The 10,968-nt window shown below is 37.1% G+C and overlaps 1 non-coding gene across 1 annotated transcript; it reads right to left on the bottom strand.

Annotated features, from left to right (window-relative positions):
* Positions 1-10,863: 10,863 nt before the first annotated feature.
* On the bottom strand, positions 10,864-10,968 carry LOC142177812 (small nucleolar RNA R71). The gene has a single exon (XR_012706363.1). It is a non-coding gene; the product is annotated as a small nucleolar RNA R71 (small nucleolar RNA).

The raw sequence follows: 10,968 nt of genomic DNA, 5'->3' as shown, positions 1-10,968 counted from the left end.
TGCACAAAGAGATTGAAGTATATGTCAATGATGTCATCATAAAATCAAAGACACAGGCTGATCACGTGAATGATTTGAAAAGTTCTTCGAACGGCTACGAAGGTATTACCTTAAGCTTAATCAAGCCAAATGTGCGTTTGGGGTTCTATCTGGGAAACTCATCGGTTTTATAGTCAGTTGGAGAGGCATCGAATTGGATCCATCTAAGATAAAGTCCATTCGAGATCTGCCACCCCCGAAGAACAAAAAGGAGGTTATGAGTTTGCTCGGAAGGTTGAACTACATCAGTAGGTTCATTGCTCAGCTCACAACCACATGCAAGCCCATCTTTAAGATGTTGAAAAAGGATACTGCAATCAAGTGGACGGACAATTGCCAAAATGCTTTTGACAGGATCAAAGATTATCTATCAAAACCCCCTGTATTGGTCCCACCTGAACCTGGTAGGCCTTTGTTTTTATATCTATCGGTGATGGATAATTCCTTTTGATGCGTTCTGGGGCAACATGATACGACAGGCAAAAAAGAACAAGTAATATATTATTTGAGCAAGAAGTTCACCAATTATGAGGTTAAGTACACCCTTTTAGAAAGGACATGTTGTGCCTTGACTTGGGTCACTCAGAAGTTGAGACATTATGTTTTGGCCTATACTACTTACCTCATATCCTGAATGGATCCTCTGAAGTATATCTTCCAAAAGCCAATGCCCACCGGCAGGCTCGCAAAATGGCAAATCCTGCTCACAGAGTTCGACATTGTCTATGTCACTCGCACCGCGATGAAAGCACAGGCTTTGGCTGATCATTTGGCAGAGAATCCAGTTGATGATGAGTACAAGCCACTTACCACATACTTCCCAGACGAAGAAGTCAACTCAATAGAGGAAGTAGTTCCAGACGAAAACCCTCTATGGAAAATGTATTTTGATGGAGCTGTCAATATCAAAGGAGTTAGGATCGGGGCAATCCTCATCTCATCTCTTGGACAGTATTACCCTGCAACAGCCCGACTTCGGTTCTTTTGTACCAATAATACGGCAGAATACGAAGCCTGTATCATGGGTTTGAAAATGGCCCTCGATCTGGATGTGCATGAACTATTGGTTATGGGAGATTCTGACTTGCTTATCCGGCAAGCCCAAGGCGAATGGGAGACTCGAGACATCAAGCTTATTCTATACAGACAACGTGTACAAGAATTGAGCAAAAGATTCAAATCCATCGAGTTCAAGTATATTCCCAGGTTTCACAACGAGCTAGCCGATGCTTTGGCTACTTTAGCCTCAGTGCTCCCTTATCCGAGAAACACCCATATCGATCCACTAGAAATCTAAGTTCGGAATCAACACAGTTACTGCAATACAATTGAGACAGAACCAGATGGTGAATCATGGTATCATGACATAAAACGATTCCTGAAAATGAGAGAATACCCAGAGCATGCCAAGGGAGATCAAAAAAGAACTATAAGGCGGCTCGCCAGCGGTTCCTTCCTGAATGGAGAAATTTTATACAAAAGGACCCCAGATTTGAACTTGTTGAGATACGTAGATGCCACAGAAGCTGAGCGGATCATGAGTGAAGTGCATTCGGGGGTATGCGGACCTCACATGAATGGATATGTTTTGGCGAAGAAGATTCTGCGGGTAGGGTATTATTGGCTTACAATGGAGCGAGATTGCTTCAGTTTTGTTCGCAAGTGTCACCAATGCCAGATTCATGGTGACCTGATTCACTCGCTACCTTCGGAGTTGCATCCCATGTCCTCTCCTTGGCCTTTCATTGCTTGGGGAATGGATGTTATTGGGCCAATTGAGCCAAAGGCTTCAAATGGGCATAGATTCATTTTGGTTGCAATTGATTACTTCACCAAGTGGGTGGAGGCCGTCACTTTCAAAGAAATCACCATGAAAGCAGTGGTAGACTTTGTTCATTCCAACATCATCTGCCGCTTTGGTATCCCAAATACCATTATCACTGACAATGCAGCCAATCTCAATAGTCATTTGATGAAGGAGGTATGCGAGCAATTTAAAATTATGCATCGCCATTCTACCCCTTACCGGCCAAAAGCCAATGGAGCCGTTGAAGCGGCGAACAAGAACATCAAGAAGATTCTTAGGAAAATGATCCAAGGTTCGAGACAATGGCATGAAAAGTTGCCTTTTCCTCTTTTGGGATACCGCACGACTGCTCGCACATCTGTTGGTGCAACTCCTTATCTGTTGGTATATGGAACGGAAGCTGTAATACCGACTGAATTCGAAATTCCCTCTCTTCGGATCATTGTGGAGTTGGAGATTGAAGATACAGAATGGGTAAAGACCCGATTAGAAAAACTAATGCTGATTGATGAAAAACGGCTAGCAGCAGTGTGCTTTGGCCAGTTATATCAGCAAAGAATGGCACGCGCTTACAACAAGAAAGTGCGTCCAAGGCATTTCTAGGTAGGCCAACTCGTTCTGAAACGCGTTCTTCCACACCAAGTAGAAGCTAAAGGAAAGTTCGCCCCAAACTGGAAAGGACCCTACATCATCAAGAAAGTGTTACCAAAAGGGGCCTTGCACTTGGTAGATGAAGAAGGACGGGTACTAGACATGACTATTAATGCAGATGCAGTCAAAAGATATTATGTCTGATATATACCCACTGTGAAACTTCCACGCATGATTTTCTTAGATCGAGATGACGAAGGCTACCATTGCTCGCTATTCCAAGCAAGTGTCACCCTTTTGTTACCCCTTTTAAGCTGTATTTTTTTTCCTTGTTTTCCATTTTCTGGAACCTGTGTACTTAAAAAAAAAACTCTAACAATAAATTTTTTGAGTCATTAAACTACGTCCGACCTAATTCCGAAAGGATACGTAGGTAGCCTTACCCTGGGATCGGTCCCATCGCAACAAAAATCCATATTCCCAATACTCCAAAACTGGGGCAGAAGTATGTTTTTATCTTACGATTTTCCCGTAGAAACAGTTCCAAAAGTTGTAATTCAGTTCAAGGTTCTTTTTGACTTTTCCTGTTAAGAATTTCTGACCGATCTTTGAGAATACTTGAAGTCCTCATGCTAGGGGGCATTGGCCAACCTTCTGCATGAAAAAAAAAAGAAAAAAAAAAGAAAACAAAAGAAGAAATGAGAGAGTCTTATCGGTGAAAACCCGTATGAGCACTATAAGGCGACAGTGAGCAGAGAAATGCAAGAGTCTTATTGGTGAAAACCAGATGGGCACCATAAGGCAACAATGATTAGAGAAATGAGAGAGGTCAGTTAGCGAAAACCCGCAAAGGGCGCTACTAGCCGAATGAGGGTCTTCGATGCTCCGGCATGAGCACAACCAAGATAGTTTCAAGATGAATATTTGCGACGTATTTTGAGAATTAGACAGCTCAGACAGATCAGGCGTCCAGCCCAAAATGCATGTCATGATTCATTGAAGTCGGCACATATCTCCAGATAAGTCTCCTTATTTCTCTCCCCGAAAGGGACATCTTTTATTTAGACACAATTCCTTTTTCACTTCCAATTGCTCTTCTATTCTTTTCCATAATTTTTCTTAGATTCCCTTTCGGTCTAATCTTGCATCAAAAGCAAAGCAAAAATGGCTGCAAAACTATCTACAGTTTTCCCGTAATACCGAGCACAATTTGGAGCATATACGGCATTGACGAAGGCAGGAATCCATCTGTGATCTCTTTTGATAAGGCGGACAAAGTGTCTCAAAGGAACTAAAAAGGTCGCCTAAGAAAGACTTGCTTCATGGGAAAAGTTGATAAGCACTACAGGCACAAATTGGTTCTGAGTGCAAGACAACTAAGTTTGATTTTAAAGAAAAATTGCTTTGACTTAGATACAAGGGTTAACGGTACCGTAGACATCCGGGTATGAAACAGCCAGGGGAGACGTCAGAAAGACAAAGTCTCCAAAAAACGATACAAAGTATCCGAGCATCTCGGTACCACTCTGATAGAATCAGTTCTTCGACAACGGGGTGTCCGTGAACTCAAACTCCTCAGTGCATCAAGGCCACAAACCGACCACCACTTTAAAAACTCACAAATTTTCAAAAAAGAAAAGTAAAATAAGCGAAAATTAAAAAAAGAAAAGTAAACTAAGTGGAAAATAAAAAAAGTAAAGTAAAAAAAGTGAGAAATTAAAAAATAAAAGTAAAAGAAAGTGGGAAATTATTATTTTTTTAAAAAAGAAAAATGGAAGTGGAAATTCTTTTTAATTAAAAAATAATAAAATAATAAATCTAAAAAAATTCCTAATTATTTTCCTATAAATAGAAGAGAAATGTGAGGAGAAAAGAGAAGGAAGGAAAAAATAGTGGAGAGAATTGAGAGAAAAAAAAAATTCTTCTTCTACGCTAAGTGAATTTCTACTCGTTTCATTATTTCTTTCGAAAATTCAAGCAATTCATCACCTTGTTTAAGACCCAAAAATGCCTCAAATCCAAGCCTAAAAATACCTAGTGAAGCTTCATTGATAGTCACCTCTCTCACGCCAAAAACCAGCAGTCTCACGAGGTACAGTCGAGTTTCGGTCCGGGCTCGAATTTTAGAAGGTTCGTCGCTAGATTTTCTGCTCATCTGCCGATTTGCCCTTGGTTTGGTGTATTTGCTCGGTTCAGAATTGTTTTTGCATTAATCAAGTTCTGAAGGAAATTTTTTGCTTAAAGGTTCATTGTTTATCCTCCCTTTGTTAATTATTTTATTATTTTGTGTGATGTTCTTGTAGAGGTTCATGTGATAATATTTTGTGTTATTTTATTTATACACATTATCATGTTGTAGTTTCTTTTTACATGTTTCAAGCGATTTGTCAACATATTATTTGAATAGTATTTCATCATAATGAGATTTGCTATTTAGAATTAAAAATGAAGATCTTGCCATATTAATGGGTCATGCGTTGGAGTTCAAGTAAGTGAACCAGAAATGAGTTACCATATTTAATAGGAAAGAAAGAATTAGACATGGGTTGGATTGAGTTTAAATTTGTCAGGCCCAATAATTTTGTCACTAGACTAATAATTAGCTCATTCTTCCATAATGGATAAATGTCTCCTAATTTTAAAGATAGAGTAGTAAGTTATAAATATTTCTAAGTGTGGATGACTTTTCAATACTTTAAATAACTAATATATTTCCCGACTTCCAAATAATTTCCTATCCATAAACTCTTGGTCTTACAATAATTTTAAATTCGTTTAGGAAAATAATACAAGTGCGCGTTCATATGACTTGACCAATCAACTTCGAATAATAATAAATGTGTTATTGATTGTGTACACGTACGCGTGAAGTGATTCTTGATGCCAAACAAAAATGAATACACATACGAATGACTTATTTCAAGATAATATTTATAAATATAATCAAGCAATAAAAACGGACATAGGTAAAACATGAGAACCAATAAAACACAGGTTATCCAAAAATAATATAAGCCAAATGTAGTCAATAAAGCGACCGTGCTATAACCACGGGACTCAGGGAATGCCTTACACCTTCTCCCCGGTCAATAGAATTACTTAACCGAACTTTATTTTCACAGACCAATAATAATAGAGTCAAACTTTCCTTTGACTAGGGATTCAACTAAATGGTGACTTGTAACACCCAAAAAATCAATTTCAAGTGGCGACTCTGTAAATAAAATAATCCCTACTCAAATTTGTCACTTTAAATGGAAAAACTCTTTAACCCACAACAATCCGTAACACATATATCTTTTGGGGCAAAAAGAGGTGTGACAGGGGTAATCACTTTAATAGTTAAAATATGAACTTTTGAACATGTATTGATCATTTTATATAATATTTGACTAGTTTGGAGTTGTTTGGCACCAAATTGAAGGTTTGAGCACAATCATGGATCGAAAAGTAGGCTTGAGACGAGGTAAGTCTCTTTTCTAATCTTGTAAGAGGGAATTAACCCCATAGGTGAATTGATTAATATGTGCTTCTATTTGTGGGGACTACGTATGCATGAAGTGACGAGAGTCCATACGTAGTTACTGATTTTGCTATTGTCCGTGTAGTCTAGAACCCATACCATGATAGATTTACGATGTTTGCACCCTACTTGTTAACTTAATTGCTTAAATGATGTTGGAATTTGATAGGGGAATGGTAGGAGGCTAAATTTCGCTTACTTAAATTCTTGAACGGGCCACTCGACTGTTATTGATAATTGGTGTTTATTAAAATAAATGCGTCCTAAATAAATCTTGAATTAGCTGTTATAAAGTATTTTCTCTTTTCGTGGAGCGGGCCGAACGCCTCGGTAGAGATAGATACATCTATTTTTCGTGCCACTCGACCCTCGGTAGTGCACTATTTAAATATTCTTATGTTGGATCGGGCCATACGACCTCGGCATAAATTGCACATGATAAATCTTTGGAATCAATTATAATTGATATTGTTTTGTTGACTTGAGATATAAATTGTTAAATGATGGAAGTTGAACTTGGGACATACTATTAGCAAAAGGATTGTTTACTATTCCTGTTATTGAGTTTTAAATATATATATATATATTTCTGTAATCCATGCTTGGTTGTTGTCTTGACATTTTATTGTTAGCCATATTTCTGTAATCCATGCTTGGTTGTTGTCTTGACATTTTATTGTTAGCCCCTAGTAAGTGTCAAAGTCGATCCCTCGTCACTACTTCTTCGAGGTTAGACTGGATACTTACTGGGTACATGTTGTTTATGTACTCACGCTATACTTCTGCACTTAATGTACATGTCCTGAGGCAGGTGCATCTGGATATCAGTCTGGCGCGCACACTTGATCGTTTCTACGAGATTACACGGTGAGCTGTCTTCCGAGCCGTTCTGCAGCAGCCGAAGTCTTTTCTTTTGCTTGTATTTTCTGTCTACTCCATTTCAGACAGTAGGGTAGAACTCTTTTGTATATTCTACTAGTTGCTCGTACACTTGTGACACCAGGTCTTGGTGGTTTAAGCTAGTAGACACGTGATATTTTTGGGGTTATCTTATTTATCTCACTGCTTTAAAACTCTTGACATCTCATTTTTATTAAATGCTTACTTCTTAACTATGCACAAAACTAAAAAAATTAACTATTTTAAATCTTTAAAAGAACGGATCACAGAGTTAGTTCACTGTCGGCTTGCCTAGCAATAACGTTGGGCGTCATCACGGCCCGTGGGAGAAATTGGGTCGTGACATATACTTAGTAAAATAAAAGGTTCGACCCTTTGACATTTGTTCTTCAAAAATCTTTACTTTTTTTTTTTTAACTTAAAAGTTGTAAAAAGAAAAATATGCCACTAACCGGCTTCCTTACGGAGCCATGACCACCACACAAAATTACGCTGGATGGATCTTTTTAAAATACTGTTTATATTTTGATCTCGTTAAGAAATATTTTGGGAAACTAGCCTTGCACCAAAATTTTAAAGCATTAGGAAATCTGACCATCACCAGAATTTTCAAGAACAATGCTGAAAAATTCCGGTGATAAAATTTGTGGCGAAATTCTGATGATTACCATAATTGTTGCGTGCTTTAAAATTCTGGTGCTTAAGCAAAATCCTACTAGCATACTTTAAAATTCTAGCAGGGGATTTTTTCTCAAAACATCTTTTGTCTGGGGTGAAAAAATCAACAATGATACAGAAGTATCATATCTATGCCATTCGCTTAGCACCAGGGACAATAGTTGGCCCAAAAACCTGATCCACTAGACCGACCCACTAAGGGAGCCCGACCAACTTGATTGCATGGGTAGAGTTAGAAACCAAAATAGGGCTTCGGCCGAACCGAGCAACCATAGTTCAATTTTATATTGGGACTTTTACCTAACTATACTATATTAGAAACTCATTTACCTATGTTCTCTATGTTTTGCAGTTTTTCATAACTATCTAAGTTTTTCTTATAAATTGTATACATTGCTACTTAAAAGGCTCTCACCTCATTATTAATGCCTTCAATTAAGGGATTCAATTACATCTTTTTATTTTTTTCCCTCTCCTCTTCTCTCTTCTCTTTTTTTTTACATCAAAATCCCTTAATCTACGCCCAAAATCTCCATCTTCTCTCTCCCTACCATTGTCAACATCTTTATATTATTAAAAAATATTCAGAAATTGTATGATAATTGTATCATAATTGTATTTGAATTGTATCTGATATATCAATGCCTAAAACATAAATGTGTCATACTTGTATCACAATTATATCTAACTTGTATATGATATATTAATACCCAAAATAATACCTGATACACTACTAATAAATTAATATACAATTATCACATTTGTGATACAAATTGTGAAATTCATCACGAACTCACAACTGCTTGTAACAATATACAATGAATATACAATTATCATACATTTATAATACAATTTATGTAACAATTATGATACATATACAATTATAATACAATCGTGATACATTTCTAAAAAGTTGTGATATAATTATGATCTTCATCTTCTTCAAGTTTCAATCACAATTCAATACTAAAAATTTAATATAATCATATTATAATTGTATTAGTGTTTGTATCGAGTGTTGTTTTGAGTATTGATGTATCATTTACAAGTCACATGCATTAAAGATTTTAAAAAGAAAGAAAACAAGATTCAAACTTACCCACAACTTGATTCTAAAGCAAATGTCCAAATTTTATTTGCATTGTATCAATAAGAAATAGAGATTTTGGGTGATTATTAAGAAGGAGAGAAATTGAATTTCAACAGCTTTTGAAGAGGAAAAGAATCTACAATTTTGGGGGGATAACAGTGGGTAAGCGAGATTTTGGGTAAGCAAGATTTTGAATAACAATGGGTAAGCGAGATTTCTTACTGTAGGTAAGAACAATTTGGATAATTGTTAAGAAAGATAGAAGAAGTTTTTGTAATCCTTTGAAAAAGGAAAGAATCTTAAATATAGGGGGATTATTGAAAATAGAGGTTGGATGTCATGTAACTGATAGGCTAGATTTAAGGGATCTTGAATTTCTTCTTTTTTATGATTTTGTATATATGATGGTAGGGTATAATTGCGTATTTTAGTCACTTATCACACTTTAATTTACTGTAATTTTATTGTGTTTGAGCTTTAATCGCTAGTATTTTGCACTTAATTGTGTGTTTTATGCCTTGTAGGAGCGATTATGTGTTATGTAAATATTGTGGAACTAATTCGAGCTATGTGGAGCTTTGAAGTCTGAGTAGAAGTCCAATTAATTAAGCCGGGATTGTGTTCGAAAATCGAGGATCAATTCTGGACGTCAAAATTCAAGGAAGAAGCAACTGCTGAAGAAATGCAATAGTGCGGGGCACTGTGCAACGCATTAGGAAAGGGAGATTTCAATTAGGTCCGATCCTACTTGGTATAAATACATGGAAAAATATTATTTTCTGAACTTTGGACACACTTTAGACCTAGAGACACACGAGGAACATTCGGGAGCAAGGATATCTCAGATTTCTTTATCTTTTCTTAGTATTTTCAATTATCCAACACTTAGGAATTTGTTTGATACTATCACGAGTGGCTAAAACCCATAGTTCTGGGGCTGTGATTTAGCCATGAATATTGTTATTTAACGTTGACTTAATCTTGATTACAATTCATCAATATATGGTTATTTTTTTAATTCTGTGATTAATTGCTTAATTGTCTTGCCAGCAGTTAGGTTCTATTGATTATCTATGCTATGCTTGGGAAAGCCATATTTAGATTAGAGAAAAATTGAAGAGAGCACGATCTTAACTCTGAAGGGCCGCGGATTTGTGGTTAGGATAGGAATATACCTAGTCACCGTGCTTAATTAAATATCGTAATCATAATGCGTTCTTAATAGATTGATTTCATAGGAATATAGGCGTTAATCTATTTTGAATAGGCGAGTAGTACTTCGGGAGAAGGCTATGAGTGCAATTGTTCGATTAATTAGCAACCATGAGTGACTAGAGCAAAATAGGATGGTGAATCGATCACAACCCTAGAATATTGTCTCTACTAAATACCCAACAACAGTTTTGTTGCTTGATAATTTAGTTACTACTTAGAATTATAGTTTAGTATAATTAAACTCTTGAACTCGAATTGGCTCGACTGAATAACAATCTTGGTGAATTTAGTGGGTAGCTGATACAAGTCTCTGTGGGTTTGACACTCGACTTATTATTTTATTACTTGTACGACCACGTATACTTGCGTGTGCATTTGGTAACAACAAGTTTTTGGTGCCGTTGTCGGGGAACTTGAATAATGACTACTTTCTAGTTTTTGCTTTCATTATTTATTTCGTCGAGTCTAACGTTACTTGATTATTGCTCTGATCTCAGGAACTTTGATTGAATGTGTAGGGTCAGAAGCCAGGACAGACTTCAAGGCTTTGACCCCGAACCTGAGAGAACATTTCACAGGAGGTTAAGGGAAGCAAGGGATACAAATAATCTTTAGGCACTTGTTCAATTTCCTGTGAACATGGCAGAGGAGCAACATATGGCTGTTCAGGAGGTGGCGATGCCCAACATTGCTAATGTCACCTCCAGCATTGTGAAGCCCAGAATCACTAGGCACTTTGAGATGAAACAGAGCATGATCCAGCTACTACATGCGAATGGGCAGTTTATGGGTCTTCCACACGAGGATCCACAACAGCACATCCTGAACTTCTTGGAGATTAGTGATACCTATATCACCAACGGAGTCACTCCAGACTATGTGAGGCTCACACTTTTCCCATTCTCTCTATTGGGCGAAGTAGAGTGATGGCTGAAGGCAGAACCAACTAATTCTATTACATCATGGAACAATCTGGTAAGGAAATTTTTGGCAAGGTTCTTCCCTTCAGGAAAAACTGCAAAGATCAGAATTGAGATAGTCGCCTTCAAACAGAAAATGGGGGAGTCTTTATACTCAGCTTGGGAGAGGTTTAAGGGGATGCTTGAAGACTGTCCTTATCATAAT

Source organism: Nicotiana tabacum, chromosome 23 (assembly GCF_000715075.1).
Source record: "Nicotiana tabacum cultivar K326 chromosome 23, ASM71507v2, whole genome shotgun sequence".
Taxonomy (NCBI): domain Eukaryota; kingdom Viridiplantae; phylum Streptophyta; class Magnoliopsida; order Solanales; family Solanaceae; genus Nicotiana; species Nicotiana tabacum.
This window is presented reverse-complemented; position numbering and strand designations above follow the sequence as displayed.